The sequence below is a fragment of the Schistocerca serialis genome, chromosome 3 (genome assembly GCF_023864345.2).
Source record: "Schistocerca serialis cubense isolate TAMUIC-IGC-003099 chromosome 3, iqSchSeri2.2, whole genome shotgun sequence".
NCBI classification, from domain to species: Eukaryota; Metazoa; Arthropoda; class Insecta; order Orthoptera; family Acrididae; genus Schistocerca; species Schistocerca serialis.
Window position 1 is genome coordinate 782174980 of NC_064640.1, and position 26782 is coordinate 782201761.

A 26782-nucleotide genomic window follows, 5' to 3' on the forward strand; every position below is an offset into this window, starting at 1 on the left:
CAACAGAAGACGAATGGGTAGCTTTGAGAGATGTAATAGTGAAGGCAGCAGAGGATCAAATAGACAGAAAGACAAAGTCCAGTAGAAATCCTCAGATAACACACGGTATATCGAATCTCACTGACGAAAGAAGAAAATATAAAAATACAGCAAGTGGAGCAGGTAAGAGTGATACAGAAGTATAAAAAATGAGACCGACATAAAGTGCAAAATGGCAAAGCAGGAATAACTTGGCGAGAAATGCAAGGATACATAAGCATTCATAACTAGGGAAAAGATAGCTGCCGGCTATAAGAAAGTTAAAGAGACTTTTGTAGAAAAGAGAAGCAGCTGTATAAATGTCATAAGCTTATATGGCAATCCAGTACTAAGCAAAGAATGGGAAGCTGAAAGCTGTAATGAATATATAGAAGGGCTATAAAAGGAAAATGAAACTGAAGACATTGATATAAAATGGAAGGAAGAGGTAGATGAAGATCAGTTGGGAGGTATGATACTGCAAGAAGCATTTAATAGAGCGGAAGAAAACCTAAGTCGAAACAAGGCCCTCAGAATTATTAAGATTCTTGGTAAAGCCAGATATGACAAGATTATTCCAACTGGTGAGTAATATACTTGAGACAGGCGAAACACCCCAGAGTTCAAGAGGAATGCAATAATTCCAATTTCATCGAAGACCAGTGCTGACACCGAGCGAGGTGGCGCAGTGAACAGACTCTGGACTCGCATTCGGGAGGATGACGGTTCAATCCCGCGTCCGGCCATCCTGATTTAGGTTTTTCGTTATTTCCCTAAATCACTCCAGGCAAATGCCGGCATGGTTCCTCTGAAAGGGCACGGCCGACTTCCTTCCCCATCCTTCCCTAATCCGATGAGACCGATGACCACGCTGTCTGGTCTCCTTCCCCAAAACAACAGTCAATATTACCGAACTATTAATTTAATAAGTCATGGCTGCAAATGCTGTCACAGATTATTTGGAGACTAATGGAAAAACTGGTAGAAGCCAACCACGGGGAAGAGGGTACCCGAGAAATGTAGGAAAGTGCGAGGTAAAATTGACCCTAGGACGTGTCTTAGAAGATACGTTAAACAATGGCAAGACTACGTTTATATCATTTGTAGATTCAGAGAAAGGTTTTGACAGTGTTGACTGGAGCATAATTTTTGAAATTATGGAGGTATTGAGTATAAAATACAGGAGCTAAATTTATTTATAGCTTTTAAAGAAACCAGACTGCAATGCTAATAGTCAAAGGACGTGAAAGGGAAACAACAGCTGAGAAGAGCAAGAAATAAAGAAAATCAAAGAGAAGTGTGGTACGGGAATTAAAGTTCAGGGAGAAGAAATAAAAATTTGAGGTTTGCTGATGACATAATTCTGTGAAATGGAGCTAAAGATTTGGAAGAGCAATTGAATGGTATGGATAGTGTCTAGAAAAGAGGTCGTAAGAGGAACATCGACAAAAGACACTAACGGTAATGCAACATATTATGTAACTTTAACGTGGTAGGCAAGGGAGGGGGGGGGGGGGGGGGAAGGAAAGGAAAAGGAAGAGCAGACATTCATGATGTCAACTGCATCAGGAGTTTATGCGAAGTCAGCAGCGACGAGTGTAAATGTGTGCCGGACGGGGATTCTAACCCAGGATCTCCTGCTAACTAGGCAGTTGCGTTAACCACTACGCCACTCGTACACTGTGTTTATCGCAACTGAGCGGACTATGCCGGTACGCCACTCGGCTGACCCACATTCCCACTCAGCGCCACTATGTGTAGTACCCATCCATATCCCCCATGCTCGCTACTTTGAGATTCCCGCAGGAAGTCGAACGTTACTGTGCATTCGCACTGGAGATGGATTCATAGCCTATCGTTGCGAATCATTTATATGAGTTACTACGCACAGTTTTCCGTAATTCCTTCACGAAAGAAGACGGAGTAAAAATTCCAGAATTCGAAACCAGAACAGCTGTTAGCATGAGTGACATAAAAGTAGATATCTTAAGTGTTGCGAAACAACTCAGATCACTTAAGAAAGTCGAGTCTTCCGGTCCAGATCGTATACCAATCAGGTTCCTTTCAGAGTATGTAGACACAATAGCGTCTTTCTTAAACGAAAGGTCTGTTCCTAAAGACTGGACAGTAGCACAGGTCACACCAATACTCAAGAAAGGAAATAAAAGTAACCCATTGAATTACAGACCCATATCACTGACCTCAATTTGCAGTAGGATTTTGGAGCATATACTGTACTCGAACATTATGAATCACCTTGAAGAAAATGTCTTATTGATACATAACCAACACGGATTCAGAAAATATCGTTCTTGTGCAACACAGCTAGCTCTTTATTCCCATGAAGTAATGAGTGCTGTCAACAAGGGATCTCAGATCGATTCCATATTCCTAGATTTCCAGAAGGCTTTTGATACCGTTTCTCACAAGCGACTATTAACCAAATTGCGTGCATATGGAGTATCGTCTCAGTTGTGTGACTGGATTCGTGATTTCCTCTCAGAGAGGTCACAGTTCTTAGTGACAGACGGTAAATCATCGAGTAGAACAGAAGTGATATCTGGCGTTCCGCAAGGTAGTGTCATAGGCCCTCTGCTATTCCTGATTTATATAAATGATCTAGGTGATAACCTGAGCAGCCCCCTTATACTGTTTGCAGATGACGCTGTAATTTACCGTCTAGTAAAATCATTAGACGATCAATTCCAATTACAAAATTATCTAGAGAGAATTTCTGTATGGTGCGAAAAGTGGTAATTAGCACTAAACAAAGAAAAGTGCGAGGTCATCCACAAGGGCACTAAAAGAAATGCGATAAATTTTGGGTATACGATAAATCGCACAAATCTAAGGGCTGTCAATTCGACTAAATACCTAGGAATTACAATTACGAGCAACTTAAATTGGAAAGGCCACGCAGATAATATTGTGGGGAAGGCGAAGCAAAGACTGCGCTTTGTTGTCAGAACACTTAGAATATGCGACAAACTCACTAAAGAGACAGTCTACTTACACTTGTCCATCCTCTGCTGGAATAGTGCTGCGCTGTATGGGACCCTTACTAGGTAGCATTGACGGGGGACATCGAAAAAGTGCAAAGAAGAGCAGTTCGTTTCGTGTTATCGCGCAAAAGGGGTGAGAGTGTCACTGATATGATACGCGAGTTGGGGTGGCAGTCACTGAAACAAAGACGGTTTTCTTTTCGGCGAGATCTATTTACGAAATTTCAATCACCAACTTTCTCTTCCGAATGCGAAAATATTTTGTTGACACCCACCTACATAGGGAGGAATGGATCATCATAATAAAATAAGAGAAATCAGAGCTCGAACGGAAAGATTTAGGTGTTCCTTTTTCCCACGCGTCATTCGAGAGTGGAATGGTAGAGAAGTAGTATGAAAATGGTTCGATGAGCCCTCTGCCAGGCACTTTAGTGTGAATTGCAGAGTAACCATGTAGATGTAGATGTAGAATGCGTGGTATCTGTTCTTTCGAGCATGTGCGAAAGAACAGACACCACACATTCATGTAATTGATTTGTCTCGATGCATATGAAGCCCTGAAGCAACTGACATTATGAATTCCTTCCTCTTCCTTTCCTTTTTCCTTCCTCCACCTTCTATTTACATGGTATGTGTCACACCTACAGGTTTCATGAGGTGTCTGTTCTTTCCGAGATATACAAAAGCATATTGTCTGATCACCTGCATTCATATAATGGAATGCAGTTGAAGCAAATTAGGTTATGCTGAAGGAATTGGATTAGGATGAGTTTTACTGTTCGTCCAAGAAAATAACTGATGATGACGAAGTAGAGAGGCTGTAGCTCGTAAAACGTTTCTAAAAAAGAGGAATCTGACATCATTTAATATAAATTTAAGTGTTAGTAAGTCTTATCTGAAGGGATCTGTCTAGAGTGTAGCCTTGTGCGAAAGTTAAAGTGAACAATAAGCAGTTCAGACAAGAAGAGAATAGAAGTAGCGAGTAACTAATGGGAACTCATCGAATCGAATTGCGAGAAAAGAAAGAAATTTGCGACACATCTTGAGTGAAAGAAGGTATTGGTCGATATGACGCATCCTGAGACATCAAGGAATCGCCAGTTTAATAATTAATGGAAGTGTAGGTGCTAGGAAATGTAGAAGGAACTCAAGAGATGAATACAGTACGCAGTTTCAAATAAACGAAGAAACTGGTACACCTGCCTAGTATCGTGTAGGACCCCCGCGAGCACGCAGAAGTGCCGCAACACGACGTGACATGGACTCGACTAATGTCTGAAGTAGTGCTGGAGGGAATTGACACCATGAATCCTGCAGGGCTGGCCATAAATTCGTAAGAGTACGAGAGGGTGGAGATCTCTTCTGAACAACATGTTGCAAGGCACTCCAGATATGCTCAAAATGTTCATATCTGAGGAGTTTGGTGGCCAGCGGAAGTGTTTAAACTCAGAAGAATGTTCCTGGAGCCACTCTGTACCAATTCTGGACGTGTGGGGTGTCGCATTATCCTGCTAGAATTGCCCAAGTCCGTCAGAATGCACAATGGACATGAATGGATGCAGGTGATCAGACAATATGCTTTCGTACTTGTCACCTGTCAGAGTCGTATCTAAGCGTATCAGGGGTCCCACATCACTCCAACTGCACACCTCCCACAGAGCCTCTATCAGCTTGAACAGCCCCCTGCCGACATGCAGGGTCCATGGATTCATGTGGTTGTCCTCATACCCGTACACGTCCATCCGCTCGATACAATTTGAAACGAGACTCGTCCGACCTGGCAACATGTTCCCAGCATTCAACAGTCCAGTGTCGGTGTCGACGGGCCCAGGCGAGGCGTAAAGCTTTGTGTCGTGCAATTATCAAAGGTACACGAGTGGGCCTTCGGCTCCGAAAGCCCATATCGATGATGTTTCGTTGAATGGTTCGCACGCTGACACTTTCTGACGGCCCAGCATTAAAATCTGCAGCAATTTTCGGAAATTTTGCACCTCTGTCACGTTGAACATTTCTCTTCAGTCTTCGTTGGTCCCTTTCTTGCAAGATCTTTTTCTGGCCGCAGCGATGTCGGAGATTTGATTTTTTACCGGGTGCCTGATTTTCACGGTACACTCGTGAAATGGTCGTACGGGAAAATCCCCACTTCGTCGCTACCTCGGAGATGCTGTGTCCCATCGCTTGTGCGCCGACTATAACACCACGTTCAAACTCACTTAAATCTTCATAAACTGCCACTGTAGCGGTAGTAACCGATCTAACAACTGTGTCAGAGACTTGTCTTATATAGGCGTTTCCGACCGCAGTGTCGTATTCTGCCTGTTTACATATCTCTGTATTTGAATACGCATGCCTATACCAGTTTTTTTTTGTCGCTTCAGTGTATTTCGATTGCAATACTAATTCGAAGATGAAGAGGCTTGCGTAGGATAGAGTAGACCGGAATGCTGCATAAAAAAAGTTTTCAGAGTTATGACCATAACGATGAGACCTCTTACATTCAGCTATGACTAGCATATGCTATATGATCGTAAGTATCTAAACACAAGTATATAATAATACTAAAATCTCAGGGACATCAACTTCTGTCTCCAAAAACAAGAACAAAAAGAGAGTAGGGTGTTCTGCAAATTTCCAATATGATCGTGTAAATAAACTAATGTTATTAGAATGACATTTCGATCCAGATGTATCAGACTCCGTAAACGTGGAAAAATATCAGAGCGAAGTATAATCTGATGGTACATCTTTATTCTCTATTGCGCCGCACAAAGAGAAAGGTTGGCATCGCGTTGCTACTGAACAACAATGAGCTCCAGTGTCTTAGATTAAATTATTTTCAGCCACTTTTTGAAAGGAGGCATAAAATGTGCACGGTCCAATCACGTGAACTATGTCAATGAGCAATAACCACTAATTAGAGACAGCTGTATGGGGGGGGGGGCGGAGGGGGGGGACGCGGATAACAGCGGAGTAGTTGTCGTAATGCTGAAACAGAGAGGCTTATCTGACGTCCAAATGGGCATGATCATTGGCTTTCGAGCCAACGGCGGAAGCGTTTACGAAACGGCGAAGTTTGTAAACTCTTCGCTTGGGGCCGTGGTTAAAGTTATACCAGCAAAATGCCGTTATCGAAAACCAACGCCGAGGCAAATGTGGTGAAACACGGGCCACAGATGACAGGGGTGAATTTCGGCTGCGGCGATGTGTACAGGCGAAGAGACGTGCAACTATTGAGTAACTGACCGCCGTGTGAATCAAGGGGCTACCAACAGTGTCTTCTCAATTACCGTTCAGTGAACGTTGCTGCATTTCGGCTTTCGCAGCAAGCGCACTGTTCGTGCACCCATGTTGACTGTTGTTCATCGGCGACGAAGGCTGGACTTTGTACGCCAGTGCCGCAGCTGGTTGTCCACTGAGTGGCGACAGGTGGCCTTTTTAGTTTTTAGATGAATCACGTTTTTTGTTCCATCGGACAAATGGAAAACACCCTGCAACAATCCTTGGAAAGCCAGAACGGAGGATGGAGCATAACGGTCACAATGGATCAACACAAGTATGCATCTATCTTTGGGGGCTATGTCCAATCCTACATACAGTGTGTTTTTCCTGGGCACGATGGCTTCTACCAGCAGGACAATGCAACGTATCACACATCTCGCAGTGTACCTGTGTACGTGCATGGTTGGAAGACCACCAGGATGAGTTTCCCGTACTCTCCTGGCCACCAAACTCTCCTGATTTAAACCCAGTCGAGAATTTGTGGGGCCACCTCGATCGGGCTGTTCCCGCCATGGTTCCTCATCCGAGAAACTTAGCGCAGCTGGCTACGGCACTGTACTCAGCATGGCTCCACAATTTACAGAACCTCATTAACTCTCTTCATGCACGTCTCGCAGCGGTCCGCACTACAGAAGGTGGCTATTCAGGCTTTTGACAAGTAGTCACATTAGTGTGACCCCAAGGGGAAGTTTAGAGCTGAATCCGAAACACGTGTCATTTCTGGCGACTCTTCACATTATTGAGATGAGAAAAATTCGTGGATCCATAATTACTGCTGGTTCCAGTTTGTGAGATTTAATCTAAAGTTAATAAATCCATCAACAAAGTTAAGAGAGCTTTTTTGGTAGAAAGAGCAGATAAGCAATTGTTAGCATCCGATTAGAAAAAGAAGAGACATTTAGTTCCAGTATGAGGGATCCAGAGGAATTATTGGCGAAGTTAAAAGGATTGTAAATCGTGCTCTGGAGACTTATGTGCCGACTAAATAGATTAAGGTTAAAATGGATCCAATGGCTCTGAGCACTATGCGACTTAACGTCTGAGGTCATCAGCCGCCTAGAACTTAGAACTAATTAAACCTAACTAACATAAGGACATCACACACATCCATGCCCGAGGCAGGATTCGAACCTGCGACCGTAGCGGTCGCTCGGCTACAGACTGTAGCGCCCAGAACCGCACGGCCACTCCGGCCGGCTAGATTAAGGTCGGGAAAGATCCACCGTGGTTTAATAACGAAATTCTGAAAATGCTGAGAAAGCTGAGGCTGTCGCACTCTCAGTTCAGAAAAGAACGAGCAGATAACGACAGGAAAAAGTTAGTAGAAATTCGTGAATCTGTAAAAAGAGGGACGCGCGATGCATACAGCAACTACCACCGTCATACTGGTTCTAAGTAACATCACTAAGTGGGTCCGAGGATTCTTTCTATCCAGTCACTCGTAGGACAGTTTGGTGCGGCAACAGAAGCCAGCAAAAGGAAAGTCAAAGTTTTACATCTCACGTTTAAGAAATCACTCACACTCGGAGGATCGTACAAACATACCATCGTTTGACCTTCGTACAGACTCCCGTGTGGACCACATAGTAATATGCACCCATGGCGTAGAGAAGCAACTGAAAGAGTTGAAAATAAACAAGTCACCAGGTCCGGATAGAATTCCAGTTCAGTTTTACAGAGAGTACGCTACAGCATTCGCACATTACTTAGCTTCCATTTATTGCGAATTTCTCGCAGAGCGCAAGGTCTCAAGCAATTAAAAAAAAAAGCGCAGGTGAAACTTGCGAATGCGAAGGGTAAATGAACGGATCCGCAATATTCCTCACATTGGTTTGGTGCAGAATTCTTGAATATCTTCTGAGTTTGAACATAATAAATTTCCTTGAGACTGAAGAGCTCCTCAATTCAACACGGTATTAGAAAGCATTGCTCGTGTGAAACTTGCCTTGCCCTTTCTTCACATGATATCGTACAAATCGTGGATGAAGGGCAACATACAGATTCAATATTCCTAGATTTTCGGAAAGCCATTGACACGGTGCCCCACTACGGACTGTTAACGAAGGTACGAGCAGTCGTAATAGGTTCGAGATGTGTGACTGGCCCGAAGTAGTAGAAACCAGAACTTTGTCCTCGACTACGAGTGTTGATCAGAGACAACAGTGTTGTCAGGAGTGCCCCAGGAAAGTGTGATAGGAGACGGTCAAAAAGTTTTCGTTCGAAGGCGGTGCAGTCCAGAAGAGGTATGCGTATCAGGCAAAACCACCCAGAACATTGAGGCTATCATCCCACCGACTTACCAGGTTGAAGATACATGTTTAGTAAATCACCGTGTCCTGCTGCGTACAGAAGTCCGCAACTGCCTGCTGCACATCCTCGTCCGTCAGTAATCGTAGATCCTTCAATGTGTTTTTTAAGGGAATGCGTGATAATTGCATGGGGGAGAAAGCGGGACTATAGCGCGTGTGCTCGATTATCTCCCACCTGAGTTAGAGTAGCTTCTGCGATACGACATTTGCTATATGGGGACGTGCTTTAACGTGAACCAGCAGCACCCCTTGGCGCACCATTCAACAACTGTGGTTTTCGTCAGACATGCTGCCCCATACACGGTCTCCATTTTCCGATGGGTGTCCGCTGGTTTATGTCCTGCGGCACGCAAGGAAAGAATAGCAGCACGTTGGTCGTGTTTGGACGTATTTGGTAATAACATCATCATATCTTACGTTTCCGTATTTTTCGCACGCAGGTGGGGTAGACTTGAATAACACCCTAATCCCTTGCCTGTACGTGCTTATATACCCACATCGGGTTCACGCTACGTTGCATATATGCTGCAGCAACAGTCTGAAACGGATACTTTGTGATCGCCACGTATGCACAAATGATCTGACGGACATGGTGAGCCGTAATCTGTGGCTGTTTGCTGATGATCCTGTGGTGTACAGGAAGGTTTCCTCATTGAGTAACTGGAGCAGTATACGAGATGACTTACACAAAATTTTCAGTTGGTGAGATGAATGGCGTATTGCTCTAAATGTAATTTAATGCAGATGAATAGGAAAAACAATCCCAGTAGTGTATTGTTTGACGCAGTCACCTAGGTGTAACGCTGCAAAGCGAAATGAAATGGAATGAGCACGTAAGGACGGTAGCAGGGCAGGCGGATAATCGACTTCGGCTTACTGGGAGAAGTTTAGAAAAGTGTGTTCATCTCTAACGGAGACCGCATAAAGAACATTAGTGGTTGGTTGGTTGTTTGGGGAAGGAGACCAGACAGCGTGGTCATCGGTCTCATCGGATTAGGGAAGGATGGGGAAGGAAGTCGGCCGTGCCCTTTCAGAGGAACCATCCCGGCATTTGCCCGGAGCGATTTAGGGAAATCACGGAAAACCTAAATCAGGATGGCCGGACGCGGGATTGAACCGTCGTCCTCCCGAATGCGAGTCCAGTGTCTAACCACTGCGCCACCTCGCTCGGTGAACATTAGTGCAACCCATTCTTGAGTACAGCTCGAGTGTTTGGGATTCCCACCAGATCGGACTGAAGGATGACATCGAAGCAATTCAGAGGCGGGCTGCTAGTTTTGTAGCGGTCGGTTCGGTCAACACGCAAGTATTACGGAGATGTTTCCTGAACTCAAATGGGAATCCCTGGACGGAAGATGACGTTCTTTTCGAGTCAACTACTGAGAAAATTTAGAGAACCGTCGTATAAAACTGGCTGCAAAACGTCTCTACTACTGCCAACGTACATTTCGCGTAAGGACCACAAAGATAAGAGAAATTAAAGCTCGTGCAGAGGCACGTAGGCACTCGTTTTTTCCTCGATCTATTTGGGAATGGAACAAGAAAGGAAACTACTAGTAGAGATGGGTTGCGGAGTATGTATGTAGATGTAGATATACTCCATGAAGCTCAGGCCTGTTATTGCAGTGATTCACAATTACCCGAATAATATTTGTATACATGAGATGACACTACAGTTACTATAAAGCTGTGCGGGAAACGGTTGGGAAGTAGATTTAGTACTGTGGACCGCTAGTGATTCCAAAAGTGTTAAGATTCTGATGGATACTGTGAACACGTAAGTTAGTTTTCTACATTCAAGTGATGAAAACTGTAAATTACATAGTTAGGTATTTTGACGACTACATTTATGTACATCGACGGAAATGTCAATTCCGGTACATAGGTAGTGTTACGCATCTTCATTCTAAACTTGCATCTACTAGATAACAGCGATCAAGCAATGAAAGTAATTACTGCAGAAAAGAATGGTTGTCACTATTTATAACCAAACTGAATGTGATAAGCATGGAAGTCGCATACTAGTGTTGTAGACCTTTATCTTGTAATTACCCCTCACACTTTGCTATAATTCAATAAAATAACTAGTGTACCCTCTGACTCTTTAGCAGTAATGGCAAATCATATCTGTGTGCAAAGAAACAAAAGAATTTTAGTGTACCAAGAACCGTGTCTACAAAATACTGTATTTATATACAAATATGGGAAAAATTATATGTTGTTCATGGTCGTTGCATCAACGTAACTACTGTAGACGGTAAGATAAATAGGGAACAATTTAAAGATGAACTATTGTCATACTATTTCACCCACACAGTGTGTATATTTACGTTCTGTACACGAGAATTTCTCGGGCTAGTGTTTAATTTACTCAGGCGCTGCCGTTCTTAAACGCTACAGTTGTCATCGGAGTTGGTTAATCTCCACTTGAGCTGAGGCTTTTCCATAATTCCGATGTAAATGAAGACAGTCGCTGAATTTCACAGTCGCTGAGGAAACGTACTGCTCATTCTAAGGTAATTAAGGACTTTGGACGTAATTTTCCCTTTTCCCATTAAGCGATTTCCGCAGAAGTCATGGTAGGCATACTAATGCTATTTTTTAATCCTCAAATAACATTTTCACATTTGCCTTGCCGCGTCAGAACATTGTTTGTTTACGATATTATAAACTGCAACATTATCTTCAGCTTGTGGTCTGTATAACCTTTATTCACAATGCCACTAATGTGGCGGAACGTATTCTCTTAAATAGGTTTGTTTTTCCGTAAAAGGACGCCCACCTCGTTACGGGCCATCAGTCAACCAAACGGCTAAGTGATCCGATGTTGTAAGTCTCTCAGGAAAATGTAGAATGATGAATTGTGCTTGCAGGAAGTTTATGTGGTATCTGCATACACTGATGAGCCGAAACATTACAACCAATAGCTCGTTGTTCCACCTCTGGAACACAACACAGCTGCGATTATTCATTTCATGGATTCTAAAAGACCTTGGTAGGTTTCAGGGCACATATTACACCAGATGTGTGCAGAGGGTCACACAATTCCCGTAATGTAAGGACCGGTGGTTTTTGGCACGGAGGTAGTGCCTGACAGCGTCTCAGGTAAGTTCCATCGGGTTCAGATCGGGAAGATTTGGTGGCCAAGATTTCAACGTCAGTATTGTATGCCTCACGCCACAATTTATGCGGTTTCCATTTCCGACGTCCACTGCGCCCTTTGACGCTCTTTTGTTTAAGAGAGCACGAACTGACTCAAAATGGTTCAAATGGCTCTGAGCACTATGGGACTTAACATCTGAGGTCATCAGTCCCCTAGAGCTTAGAACTGCTTAAACCTAACTAACCTAAGAACATCACACACATCCATGCCCGAGGCAGGATTCGAACCTGCGACCGTTGCGGGCGCGCGGTTCCAGATTGAAGCGCCTAGAACAGTTCGGCCACTCCGGCCGGCGACTGATACTGTGTGAAACGCAAATTCTCTCAGCGTTTTCCAACTCTGATGACGGATGAATCGCATTCCATGTGAATGTGGCATGCCTTAGGTCCTGCAGATCGTCAGAACAGTCGAGGAGAGATGCAAGGAACATCAATGGCACACCCAACTATAAAACCAAGCAAATCAGTTGCCACCTTGCACTCCTCGAATATAATCATGTAATAAAATACGATCAGACCAGTATTGTGGTGCGATCGCCCTTTCTGGGACAGGATAATTAAGGCGCCTATCGAAATAAAGATGTCAGAGAACCTATTAGACAGGGATGGAGGTTTCAATTTTAATAACGCTTGGGTTCGGCACTCAGTTAATGAAAATCTTGCCCACTGTCAAATCCATCAGCGTCGGAAAACGGTGAGTGAATTTGCGTTTCACGGAGTATCAGTGTGTGCTCTGTAAAACGAAAGATCTTCAAGGGGGCGTATTTGGATGCCGGGAATCGAACTCAGCTATAAATAGCCCCATAAGACCAATAATACAGTGTATTTATAAATGAATATCTGGGTTTTAACGCTTTATAATATTTATTATATTAAACTTACAGTTATAAATGATATGTCAAATGAAAGAGCAACTCAAACAGTTTTACCAATAACCTTATAAATGTTCAACGTGAGCATCATCTGTCACACGGCACACATCAAGTCTATAGCCGAGTGATAAGTGTGTCTTCAGTGACTGTAGCAACAGCTGCTTCAATCCGGTTTCTTAATTCAGGGAGGTCTGCTAGTTTCTTAAAACTTTCCAAACCGTCGACACGGGAACTTGTAATTCACGACAAGCCGTCCAGACTGATTTCTTTGGGCTATGAGTGAACGACTCTCTCACTCGCTCAACAGTCTCTTCACTAACTCTTGGTCGTCCTGTGCTCTTCCCTTTTCAAAGGCAGCTGGTATCATCAAATTGATGATCCCATCTACGAATGTTATTATCACTTGGAGGATCACAACCGAACTTCAGCCAGAACGCATGTTGCTCAGTAGCTACAGATTCTGTCTTTGCAAACTGCAAAACACAAAACGCTTTCTGTTCATTATTCGCCATCTTCGCTACTACCGCTGTCTAGCAGATCGTGACAGAAACATTGCGCGCTGCGCATGTGCACTGGTGCCAGACACAACTGTTTGAGTTGCTCTTTCATTTGACATATCATTTATAACTGTAAGTTTAATGTAATAAATATTATAAAGCGTTAAAACTCCGATATTCATTTATAAACACCCCGTAGATCGCAGTCTGGTTGGAGTCTAGGCAGCGAGTACACACAATAGCAAAACTCACAGTGCCTGCAGGAGACAGATGGGTCGGTCGTCGAAATATTGTGCATAAAATGGAACAACAACTCTGCTGAACACTTGGAAGCTCGCTCTTAATCAATCACGCAGAGAAAACCGCAGAGATCACAACGTTCATACAGTCCACAAGTATCATGGCACTTCGATTATTAACAAAGGTTCCAAGGAAGCCCAGGCGTATGTCTCCCATAACATAATACTGCAGGCGGCGTGTTTCCATCGACCCACTTTCCAGTCGTTAAGATCCCGCGCCCACTGCAGTCATAACTGACCATTCGTTGGGTCAACATGGAAACACGTAGAGGTCGTCTGCTGCAGAGCCACAGGTTCAGCAGTGTGACCTGAATGGTGTGCTCCGCAATGCGAGTGCTTGCACCAGCATTGTACTTTGTCAACAGATCTACCACACATCTTGGCCTATCCTGCTTAAGAGAGGGGGCAAGCCTCCTCCTACCTATACGTTCTCTGATGAGGTCTTTACGCTTAACGTCTCGTCGCCTACTTGTGATTTCACCGTCCAACTACTTTCCGTAGACGCTCGCGATACTAGTACGCTAACAGCCGACTGGATTCGCGTTTTCTGAGATGTTCTTTCCCATGCGTCGGAGCATAGCAATCTGCAATTAATGGCTCTCATCATTCGCAGCCTGTGTCGTCGCTAGAACAATGCGCGATCTGTCTCTGCTTGCTTAGGCTATATAAACTGACAAAAAAATCGCAAAAAAAAAATTATGTAGAGTAATGAAATTTCGGGAATGCATTTGTCTAGGTTACATATTTAAGTAATTAACATTGCAAGATCACAGGTTAATGTAAGAGCCAAAAAGGCCATGGCAAATGTGAAATGCTGGTACATTAATAACCGGTGTAACCGCCAGAATGTTGAATACGAGCATCCAGACGTGAATGCATAGTGTTTTAGAGGTGCCGGATGTCAGTTTGTGGGATGGAGTTCCATGCCGGTCCTGTTTGTGTACCCCTGGAATGCTGTTCAAGAATGACAGCACAACAGGTCGAATGACCAGACTGACGTACAATTTTGCGCTCAGGGTGAGTGGGATAACCACCAGACCGCTCCTGTGTCATACGAAATGACAACACAGATCATAACTTCAGGTGCAGAACCAGCTTCATCAGAAAACACAGTAGACCTGCAGCCTGCCCTCCAATGAGCTCTCAGCTGACACAACTGACTTCGCAGATGGCGGTGGTTTGAGGTCACTGATCTGCACGGTACACGACGCTAAGTAGCTGTCCTTGAAGTAACAGATTTGTAACAGTTAGCTGCGTCACTGTGGAACCTACTGCTACTCATATTGCTGCTGCAGATGTAGTACGATGCGCCAGAGCTATCCTCCGAAAACGATGGTCTTCCAACTCCGTAGTGCGACTTGGCCGTACGGAGCCCGCTCTCTTTGTGTCCGTATTTTCTCGTGACCACCGCTTACAGCTATCATGTATAGTGATTACAATGCTGATAAGCCTTTCTGCAATATCGCAGAATGAATATCCAGCTTCTCTTAAATACACGACCTCGTTCAAAATTGGAAATTTGTGGTAAGGTCTTATGGGACCAAACTGTTGAGGTCATCGGTCCCAAAACGTACGCACTACTTAATCTAACTTAAACTAACTTACGCTAAAGACAGCACACATACCCATGCCCGAGGGAGGAACCGAACCTCCGACGGAGGGAGCCGCGCGGACCGTGACAAGACGCCCTAGACCGCCCGGCTACCCCGCGTGGCCCTCGTTCAAAGTCAGTGAGGTGTTGATAATGGAGTCTTTGTCGCCTGAAAGACATTCTTGACTAACATCAACTCAGCACGTCCAATCTGGAAGGTAACTAACGTTCACCACCGTTACAGCGTGTATTTAAAGCAAACCTTAGGTCCGCAGCTCGTGGTCGTGCGGTAGCGTTCTCGCTTCCCGCGCCCGGGTTCCCGGGTTCGATTCCCGGCGGGGTCAGGGATTTTCTCTGCCTCGTGATGACTGGGTGTTGTGTGCTGTCCTTCGGTTAGTTAGGTTTAAGTAGTTCTAAGTTCTAGGGGACTGATGACCATAGATGTTAAGTCCCATAGTGCTCAGAGCCATTTGAACCAACCATTTGAAAGCAAACCTTATCTGCATTCTCATAGCGGCACTATTAACGCCACTCCTATGCAGTTGGTGAGTAACTTGAATAGACGTCATCTTTCAGATGTAAAAACACGCCTACCAACTTTCGTTTATGTCGCACAACCCCTTCTTGGTGTTGCGATTTTTTTTCTTCAGGGTACATCTTAAACAGCGTGAGATGAAAGACATTTGCCAAAATATCACCACAGATGATGAAAACAGAGATGTAGAGCCGTTTAACAATGCTTATGGCTTTCTTATAATTATTAATACAACTGAATTCCTTTTCCGTCTTCGTATTTACAAAGAAATATTTGTATAATACGTTGATCATGTCTATGCATTTCTTCAACACAAAACTGCAAGCCGTGTTAGTATGAGCAATGGTGAAATCAAGAAGACCATCAGTTTGTGAAAGGATCTCAGTTCAAAAAATCTGTTGCGATTTTTTCGGTCAGCGTAGTTTACTCCCCGCGTCACGTTCCCGTAGCGTCACCGGGTGACATTCAATTTTTCGGTAGGCAGTGGTCATCACCTTTTGACTCAGCAGTGTCAGAACTTTACTGTTACGATAAACAAATGTTCCATGTCCTATGTGTTGGGCCGGTCCAGGGTGGATACCGAGGAACAGGTAAGTGTTGAGACAAAGCAAAATGAGTAGAAAATGGCTCTGAGCACTATGGGACTTAACTTCTGAGGTCATCAGTACCCTAGAACTTAGAACTACTTAAACCTAACTAACCTAAGGACATCACACACATCCACGCCCGAGGCAGGATTCGAACCTGCGACCGTAGCGGTCGCGCGGTTCCAGACTGTAGTGCCTAGAACCGCTCGGCCACAAAATGAGTAGAATCAATGTCTTTTACTTAACTTCCTTCTGCAAGTCCAAACAGTAATCCACAATAGTCTGTTATACAGGCACGTTCATCATAAACAATCGCAGTAGCAGGGAAGTAAACTGGTAACGCTGCGAAGGCTCCAAGTGAACTCCTCGAGCAGTCTGGATGGCGCCTGTGCGGCGTCTTTTTAAGGTCACTCGGTGATGGCGCTGCTCGCACGTGCAGCAGAGGGTGCGTGTACTAGCTGGCTACGGATTGGCAGGCAGTCACATGTGTTGCTGCGAACCTCTGGACGTAGAATGCCTGGCGTGGTGTCGATACTGTATGACACCATACTATGCAATGTATAGAACGTGGCGGAAGATACATAGTTCCACCGATAGCCACCTCCTGCTCTAACCCATTCGTGAATGGAACTACGAAAACCGACTGTCTGTATGCTTCTGTACTCGCCTTAAGTTATTTTATTACTTCTCGCGCTCACACGCGTGACGTATGTAGAATTGTTGCAAAATCTTCCTCGAATGCCAGTTTTCTAACTTTACCTACCACATCATCATGTATCTTCCAAAGAGCCCCGCACGATTTCTCTGAGCATCTCTGTCATGTTTTCGTATGAACCTCGCCGACATATTTGGCACCTGGTGAGCGTGTTCAAATTCGTTGTGTCGCTGTTATGCCTATTCGATTTCACACCCTGGAATAGATAGCCCTATCGCCTTTTAAGCAATTTTCTTAACAGATCCGTTGCAACTGAACAGATTCCTCCCAATAAATCCAGTGAAGTTCCCCACAATTGAAACTGCGTTTTCGTTCCACATGCCACTACGATGTGGCATGTGTAGTTTAGCACTTATATTGTAATTAGATGCTATCCCATTCCTTCTCTTATTTACGGATATTATCTTCCATTTAGTCACACTTAAACGGAACCGGCATCCAAATATATTATAAATTAAAGTCAAATATTTTTTATTCCAGTCTTTGATCACAATATCAATTCTTTTGACGATGACCGGTTTCAGTCAGTAATGACCATCCTAAGATCTTTTCTACGCCATGTCCTAAAGTGATAAGGCCGTAATGGTATCGTCAAAACATATAAATATACTCAGCACAGCATCGTCACATAGATCTAAAATATGGTGTAGAATAGGCCACGAGTTGCTAAAATGACTGTGTGGACGATGTGGCCTATTCTACACCTTATTTTAGATCTATGTGACGATGCTGGGCTGAGTATATTTATATATTTTGACGATGCCATTACGGCTTTATCACTTTAGGACATGGTGTAGAAAAGATCTGAGGATGGTCATTACTGACTGAAACCGGTAATCGTCAAAAGAATTGATATTGTGATCGAAGACCGGAATAAAAAACATTCGGTTCAAATGGCTCTGAGCACTATGGGACTTAACTGCTGTGGTCATCAGTCCCCTAGAACTTAGAACTACTTAAACCTAACTAACCTAAGGACATCGCACACATCTATGCCCGAGGCAGGATTCTAACCTGAAACCGTAGCGATCACGCGGCTCCAGACTGTAGCGCCTAGAACCGCACGGCCACTCTGGCCGGCTAAAAAACATTTGACAATATTGAATCACTGTTCATATACGCGACTATGTCGCAGATGGTGAAAAATTAGTGTCTTGCAGCGTAATTATGTCTGTGCGTGAAGGCTGATTTCAGGAACTACTGTAAGGATTTTGCTATGGTTTCGATTAATAAATAGGCTGATGCACTAGGAATGTTTGTGTATGTAATTTACCAGCCGGCGTCCGTAGATACTTGGTGGTATCCGTTTGAAGGTGGGGCAAGTCGCTCGTTCAGTATACAGATTGGCGGTACTATCTTAAACCGTTTTACATATCCTTACACTTACCCAGAAACAATTCCTGCAGAGAACAGTATTATCAGTAAATATGAGAGTGCTACTGGACGAATATCATAAATCGTGTATGTACGCTAGTGTTTGTAAAAAGTGAAACACCAAGACCGAGAGATGTGATCACAATGAAACTTATTCCACCTATGAGGGACATGACACTACACAAATGATTAGCATTACAGACCTGTAGATGAACAGTCACTGTGCGGAGTAGTGCCACCACGAGCTACAATCAGAGCCTCCAGACGTCGTGGCATGGTGTCAAAGGGCGCCTGGATATGCTACTGGGGAATACTCTGCGACGTGTTTTGTACACGCGTCCACAAACAATCAGTTGTGGCTGCAAGAGGATCTGAACGAACAAGTTACCGACCGACTATAACCTACGCATGTTCAATGAGCGACATGTGTGGAGAAAGGGCAGGCCAGGGAAGCAGAGGGGCTTGCACATTCCTTGCCACATGCGACCGGACGTTGTCCTGCTGAAATATGGCATGTGCAACAGCCTGCAGGAGGGGCAATTCCTCGTGCTGTAAGACCTCCCTGATGTAGCGGGGTAGCTATTGAGATTTCCTCAAGACGTAGGAGGCGAGACCGCATGTTATAGGCAATGGCGTCCCGAACCGTCACACTTCACGTTTGTCCGCTATGCCGCTCAATAATACATTCTGCCCGACAGTGTTCACCAAGGCGGCATAAAACGCGTATGCAGCCATCAGTGATGGACAGGTTGAAGAGTTACTCGTCCGAAAACACTAAATTTTGCCACTCAGTAGGCCAGCATCGGCGTTCACGTGCCCAACAGTCTGCGGCGTTGGTAGGTTCTGGTCTATGGAAGCCAACGCAACCGCATGCGTGCCATCAGTCCAGCCCGCAGAACACAGTGTAGAACCGTCGACGCAGACATATCCACACCCGTTGCAGTACTCCAATGTCGAGCGAACACTGTGGACGGAGCTGTTCTGTCCGTTACGGTCAAGAGGACAAGATGGCAGTCATATTCCGCTTTGGTGACATCGTGTCGTCCAGTACCCTGTCGGCGTTGTGTACGGCCCTGTCCTTTCCATTGGTTCCACATGCGCCTCATTGTTAAAGCAGCTTGTGTCCTGACGAGCCGCAGTTTCACGGAACGACAGACCTGCCTCCCGGAGAGTAATCGTTCTGTCGCGTTCGAACGCACTCACATGCTGCTATTCCACTCTGTGATGTCGGCGAGGCATAGTGGCACACGTTTCCACTTCGTATGACACCTCCGCAACGACTGAGCTTTGCGTAACACTTTGCGCAACCCTTGTTCACAGTACGAGCAGCCCTTAGCGGCTCGCCATCTCACTCACAACTATTCATGACGTCACCTTTCCGGCTTAGATCTTTTTTAATATGTGACTTGTAAGTACTGCATCTTTTTCCAGTCAGTACAAACTTTAATTTTCTTAATGTATTACATACCTAATATGTTTTAGAACAGTTAGTCTAATTCTGAAGACGACGCTCATAGTAGCGTCGAAACCTGGTCAATTTTGACTTAATATTTGTGACCGAGGGCTTATTTGTTCTAATATAATATGGAGGAAAGTTTTGCAAAGAAAGTGGATATTTTTAAAGGCTACGTTTTAAAGATTTCCCGTCAAAATTTTCAGAAGAAGATGAGACGTACTTGGAAGTGTAACATCCTTAACATCAGTTTTAAAATTACGTTTTTATTTTAACGATTGTGTTTCTTTGTCACGACCTCAATTTTCCCATTATTTTAACTGATAAAAGGCCATGAAATGTGTCCACGCTTCTTAATAACACGCTAAACTGTGATTTAACGGACAGCGTAGGCGCCGAGGGTATGCGTTGGTAATTATAGAAAATGTCCTATGACCTCGTCAGTGATTGTCCCACGTAAAATGAATCTCATGGACGTTGTACTTCGACATCATGTACAGTCAACCTGGCGTTTGCGACAGCACTTATATCTCATAATTTACAAGACTCTAACGCGACTTCCACGTTATGCTATAATTCAATAGAATAATGATGGTGTCAACAGCGGCTATGAAACATGCTTGGGTGACAGGAGACAAAACTGTCTTTCACAAGGCTGAGGCGATCTCCAGAAACAGAATATCAGTAACCAGGAAAGCCGGTGTCAAACTGAAGGTTTGCGGCCGCCCTTGAGGTAAGCTTGTATAGGTCAGAAGTCAGAGCACGGGCAGCCAAACCCAGAGATCCGTGTTCGTATCCCTTTCTGGCAAATCTTAAACTGCTGCAAAGGTTCGTAACAAGCTGCTGCCGACTGCAAGATTCCATTCAATAAGGAATTTTATACACACTACTAACATATTTACTCAAAATAGCTATTACATTAAAAATTAAGACGTAATATTTTCGAATGACATAATTTTCACAAACACCATTTAGCTCCACCAATACAGCAATTGTCAATACCTGGAAGTATTTCTGGATAAACCCACAATTAAGAGTTAGAAGTGAAAAATGTGAGGAGTTAACGGTGCTTACATTCAGACGTCACGATGTATGTAACAAAGGAAACATTGTTAATACTAAACGTTTTGACGCCTGACTATGGATAGTGGGTTTACCCTGAAAAACAGTCAAGCGTTGATAAATAAAATATTGGTGCAACTTCATGATTGTGATGAAGATTATATAGTTCAGCAAATGTTTGTGGATTCAAGGCATGGTGTCCAAAAACGTTTGTCATATTTTTGTTTGCTGTAACTTAATTTTGTTTTATATCTATTGTAATGAAAAATTATCTAGACACAGACCATTAGTTGAATCTTTAATCTGGACTCATCTGCTTCTCTGTTTCTGCCAACCATAACTGTAGCGAATTAATCCGGGCTTTTCGTACCATACGACACTATGACGTATACAGAGCGTTCGGAAATTGCCGATACAAACGTGTAGGACTTACAGAAAGGAATGAGTGCATAATATTTTGAATAGGAACCCCTATCCGGAAACGTCATCCAACGATGCTACAGAGTGTCGAAGTTACTGGTGGCCGCCCATGTAATATGTATGTACATACAGGGTGATTCCGTAATCATGTTACAAACTTTCTAGGATGATGGAGATGGATAAATGAATCAGTTTGAGGTAGAGGTCCTTGGTTCAAAAATGAACGAGTCGAAAGTTACAAGCAAAAATCATTTTGATACCTCTTGCAAGTGAAATACATGTGCCGCTACTGTTGTTGCTAAGAATGTAGAGCATGCAACTTTCAGAGGTGGAACAAAACAAGGAAAAAAGGCCAGTAAACATTGGCTCTAAGATACATACCTGAGAAACTACGAGCACTTTTTCATCTTCACTACTGTGAAATACCCAAGTTTCTTATTAACAACGGTAGCGGTACATGGATTCCACCGACACAGGTATCTGAACGATTTTCGCTTCCAACTTTCGACTCATTCGTTTCGGAAGGAGGGATCCTTACCTCAAATTGATACATTTATCCATCTCCATCATCCTAAAAAGTCTGTAACACCATTACGGAATCATCCTGTATGTACATACATTTACAAGCACAGGCGCCTAAAACTTCGACGCTCTGTAGCATCGTTGGATGACGTTCCCGAGCATGGATTGCTACTCGAAATATTACGTACTCACTCCCCTCTACAAGTCCCAGAAGTTTGTAACGGAAGTCTCTGAACACCATGTATAGGAAGCATACGGAGCATTTGTTTATCGTAACAGCAATTTTGATCTCAGTAATGACATAACGTCCTTCCCTTCCTAGCCGGCTGCTGTGGCCGAGCGGTTCTAGGCGCTTCAGTCCGGAACCGCGGTGCTGCTACGGTCGCAGGTTCGAATCCTGCCTCGGACATGGATGTGTGCGATGTCCTTAGGTTAGTTAGGTTTAAGTAGTTCCAAGTCTAGGGGACTGATGACCTCAGATGTTAAGTCCCATAGTGCTTAGAGTCATTTGAACCATCCTTCTCTTCCTACCCAACAACTATCTCAGTTACGATCTTAGTATTCTTTTATTTTCTTATTTTTTTAACATAACATAGCATAATGGCATCCGTATAGATTTCTGGCCTCATAATATCCATATGAAACCATTTCAGTAGCGTACGTACTCCTAACATGGCATTGTCCCAAACGTGTACGTTGGTGTCACAATGTAGATTCTTTTACAGTATACTGGTTGGATAGTGAGATGTCCTGGTAGAGCGCTAGACTAACAGACACTGAGAATCAATCGTTCTCGAGGCTACACCACGATTTACCATGAAAAGGTGGGTCACTGCCCCTCCTGTTCCTGGGTCCACTCACACAGGGAAGAACCATAGTCGCTGAGCCACGCAGTATAATTGTGTGAGGGAAATTCTTAGGCGGGTCTCAGGTATACCAATAACACCGCTCAACTCTCCAACCAAAGCTACTACAGGTGCTTTAACACTCAGATGTTTCCTTAGTGTTGTGTGATATTTGTGGAGGACTCTGACGAGTGCACATTTGGTGTAGCACTGACAACACATTCGACGTTGCCGCATGTAATAAACATAAATATAATCATAGCAAATTGGGCATAGATACTTGAATCCAATCATATTAATAAATTAAATACATGAAATTTATTCGCAGTTGCGAATGAGAACAACCATCAGCTACATAATGAGATGACGGCAGTGAATATTTGTGCCACACTGGGACTCGAGCCCCCATATGCTGCTTATCGCGAGGTGTAGTCACCACAGTGCCTGTTCCTTCGGACAGGTATGTATGTCCGAAGGAACACTGCATCGTAATTCTGAACAACACAAGCACTGCAGTACCGTACTAGATTAAAAGCTTTGTAACACGTTTTTGGATTGTTGCAATCTCTCTCAAAAACCTTTAATCGAATAATAACTCGGAGTCTATTAAGCTCCATTATGGCGTCAATAAACCTTGAAAAGATCGTTATCGGGATTCCTTAAAGAGGCTACTGCCTATTTCCTTCACTATCCTTGCTCAGTACGAGCATTTGCTCACCTCTGATGATATCGGTACCGATAAAACGTTAAACTCAAAACTTCTTTCATTGCCTATGGTATTTAACAATTTGTAAAGTAGTCGTAGTTGGATGTGATGTTTTTATCGCTTCAGATCGCAACAGAAGCTACTCTTCGGAAGTGAAAAATACTAAACGGGACTGCTAGGCCTTTTTTGCTATTGGGGACGCCCGCCGCATCGCTGCCATTCCCGAAGGTCAGTCGGTAAAATAACTCGTCGTGGAAGTTCCATTTGCGTCAGCAAGCAGTATATGGAATTATTTTGACATTACGCACGAAGAAGTCCAGAGGCGACTGACTACTTTTCCATCGATTTGTATCTGGACGCGTTTTTAGTAGACCTCTCTTCCGTAACCGAGCGCTAGCGACACTAGATACTGCTCATCGTTTTCCCTGTTCGCTATAATTTCTGTGGCTGAATCGCGTTATCAGCATTTGTAAGAGACAGGCCTGATAGTTCGGTGAAGCCGAACAAGGTAGCACATGTGTTACGCTAAACTCGTAGTCTGAAGAAATAGGACTCAAACTCCGTTCGGAAGCAGATGTTCAGCCTTTCCGTAACTAGCAGAGTCACGTCAGGCGGGGATGGTTCCTCCACCAAGCCCCACCGACGACTGTATCCCCCATTGCCCTCCAAGAGAAACACTGCTCATTCTCTATCGAATTCACTGTCGTAATTATGTTAAGCCGTAATCATTCTTCCTGTTTTCTGCTTGTCGGATGTTTCCAGGCCCAACCATAGGTGTCCATACTCATCATTTTGATTTGCGGCTCCTTGTGTTGCCGTGTTTGCAGTTAAAATCGTTGAATGTGAGGTCCGCCAGTTATGCAGAACACCGTTTCTTCCCAGTAACTAAACATGTTTCGGCACCACTGTGCCATGATTAGTGGGTTTTCGTTTCTATTTATTCTTTGTATTTGGTGTGCATGAGTTTTCTGGATCACTTGCGTGTCAATTACTACAGGTAGCTTCCATTCTCCGCATCATGCTGAGGTGTTGTGATGCACACGTAACTATAAAAAGTATTTTCCATAAATAACGTAGTAAAACACTTTTCACTTCACCACTTCTCACAAAACACACAGAGGCATTCAAAGATGCAAGGGAGAAGGTGGAAAGGGAGAATTTTCCAACAATTTAGTTTGTTTTAACTCATGCGCTACAAATGTGGTTAGTGGAGCCTTGTTTGAGTAACTAACAACTTCAGTGTTTACATTGTTGTACAATTTTAAATACCTTTAAATCGGTGTTGAGTCCTAATTATGTTCTCAGTGATTTGTCTAATTAATGTAGAGTTGTTATACAGGGTGTTACAAAAAGGTACGGCCAAACTTTCAGGAAACATTCCTCACACACAAAGAAAGAAAATATGTTATGTGGACATGTGTCCGCAAACGCTCACTTTCCATATTAGAGCTTATTTTATTACTTCTTTTCAAGTCACATTAATCATGGAATGGAAACACACAGCAACAGAACGTACCAGCGTGACTTCAAACACTTTGTTACAGGAAATGTTCAAAATGTCCTCCGTTAGCGAGGATACATGCATCCACCCTCCGTCGCATGGAATCCCTGATGCGCTGATGCAGCCCTGGAGAATGGCGTATTGTATCACAGCCGTCCTCAATACGAGCACGAAGAGTCTCTACATTTGGTACCGGGGTTGCGTAGACAAGAGCTTTCAAATGCCCCCATAAATGACAGTCAAGCGGGTTGAGGTCAGGAGAACGTGGAGCCCATGGAATTGGTCCGCCTCTACCAATCCATCGGTCACCGAATCTGTTGTTGAGAAGCGTACGAACACTTCGACTGAAATGTGGAGGAGCTCCATCGTGCATGAACCACATGTTGTGTCGTACTTGTAAAGGCACATGTTCTAGCAGCACAGGTAGAGTATCCCGTATGAAATCATGATAACGTGCTCCATTGAGCGTAGGTGGAAGAACATGGGGCCCAATCGAGACATCACCAACAATGCCTGCCCAAACGTTCACAGAAAATCTGTGTTGATGACGTGATTGCACAATTGCGTGCGGATTCTCGTCAGCCCACACATGTTGATTGTGAAAATTTACAATTTGATCACGTTGGAATGAAGCCTCATCCGTAAAGAGAACATTTGCACTGAAATGAGGATTAACACATTGTTGGATGAACTATTCGCAGAAGTGTACCCGTGGAGGCCAATCAGCTGCTGATAGTGCCTCTACATGGTACAGAAACAACTGGTTCTCCCGTAGCACTCTCCATACAGTGACGTGGTCAACGTTACCTTGTACAGCAGCAACTTCTCTGACGCTGACATTAGGGTTATCGTCAACTGCACGAAGAATTGCCTCGTCCATTGCAGGTGTCCTCGTCGTTCTAGGTCTTCCCCAGTCGCGAGTCATAGGCTGGAATGTTCCGTGCTCCCTAAGACGCCGATAAATTGCTTCGAAGGTCTTCCTGCTGGCCGCGGTGGTCTCGCGGTTCTAGGCGCGCAGTCCGGAACCGCGTGACTGCTACGGTCGCACGTTCGAATCCTGCCTCGGGCATGGATGTGCGTGATGTCCTTAGGTTAGTTAGGTTTAAGTAGTTCTAAGTGCTAGGGGACTGATAACCTCAACAGTTAAGTCCATTGTGGTCAGAGCCATTTGAACCATTATTCTGCCATCTCAGTAGTGGACTGTCAGTTATAACGGTACAAACCTGAGAACACAACACCCAGTCCCCAAGTGGAGAAAAAGCACAGACCCCAGCCGGGAATCGAAACCTTCTTGACGTTTGTAGATACCGTAAACTTCCGCCTAAGCAAAATGTTTGATCAGATTTGTTGCGCCGCTATGATGTTACTGTAAACGTGATTAATGATTGAAATTAGCTCATTCATCCTTGAGTATTACGTTAACCACTATGCAGGATGGATATGTTTTGATTTGCAATCAGATGGGAGGTTTTGTTTGTCCGTCTTTTGTAGTTACGATATTACATCATTTTTAAAACCTGATTTACACGACTTAAGGGATTAATTGAATATATAAATTAGAGTGGACAATGCCGCACTGATTATGAACAAAATCGACAGATGTAAAGGTAATATCCGGACTGCCACAACGAAATGTGATAGGACCATTGCTGTTTGCAATACACACTATGTGATACGTTTTTCATATTAGGTGCATTGTGCTGCCATCTACTGCCAGGTACTCCATATCAGCGACCACAGTAGTCATCAGACAGCGTGAGAGAACGGAATGGGGAGTTCCGCGGAACTCATGGACTTCGAACGTGGTCAGCTGATTGCGTGTCACTTGTGTCATACGTCTGTCCGCGAGATTTCCACACTGCTAAACATCCCTACGTCCACTGATTCCGATGTGATAGTGAAGTGGAAACGTGAAAATTCACGTACAGCACAAAAACGTACAGGCTGATCTCGTCTGTTGACTGACAGAGACTGCTGACAGTTGAAGAGGGTCGTAATGTCTGATAGTTAGACATCTATCAAGACCATCACAC

The 26782-nt window shown here is 44.0% G+C and overlaps 1 protein-coding gene across 1 annotated transcript in view; it reads right to left on the minus strand.

Moving 5' to 3' along the window:
• Nucleotides 1-26782, minus strand: part of LOC126470624 (organic cation transporter protein) — a 652913-nt gene that overhangs the window by 508341 nt on the left and 117790 nt on the right. The window lies entirely within an intron of this gene.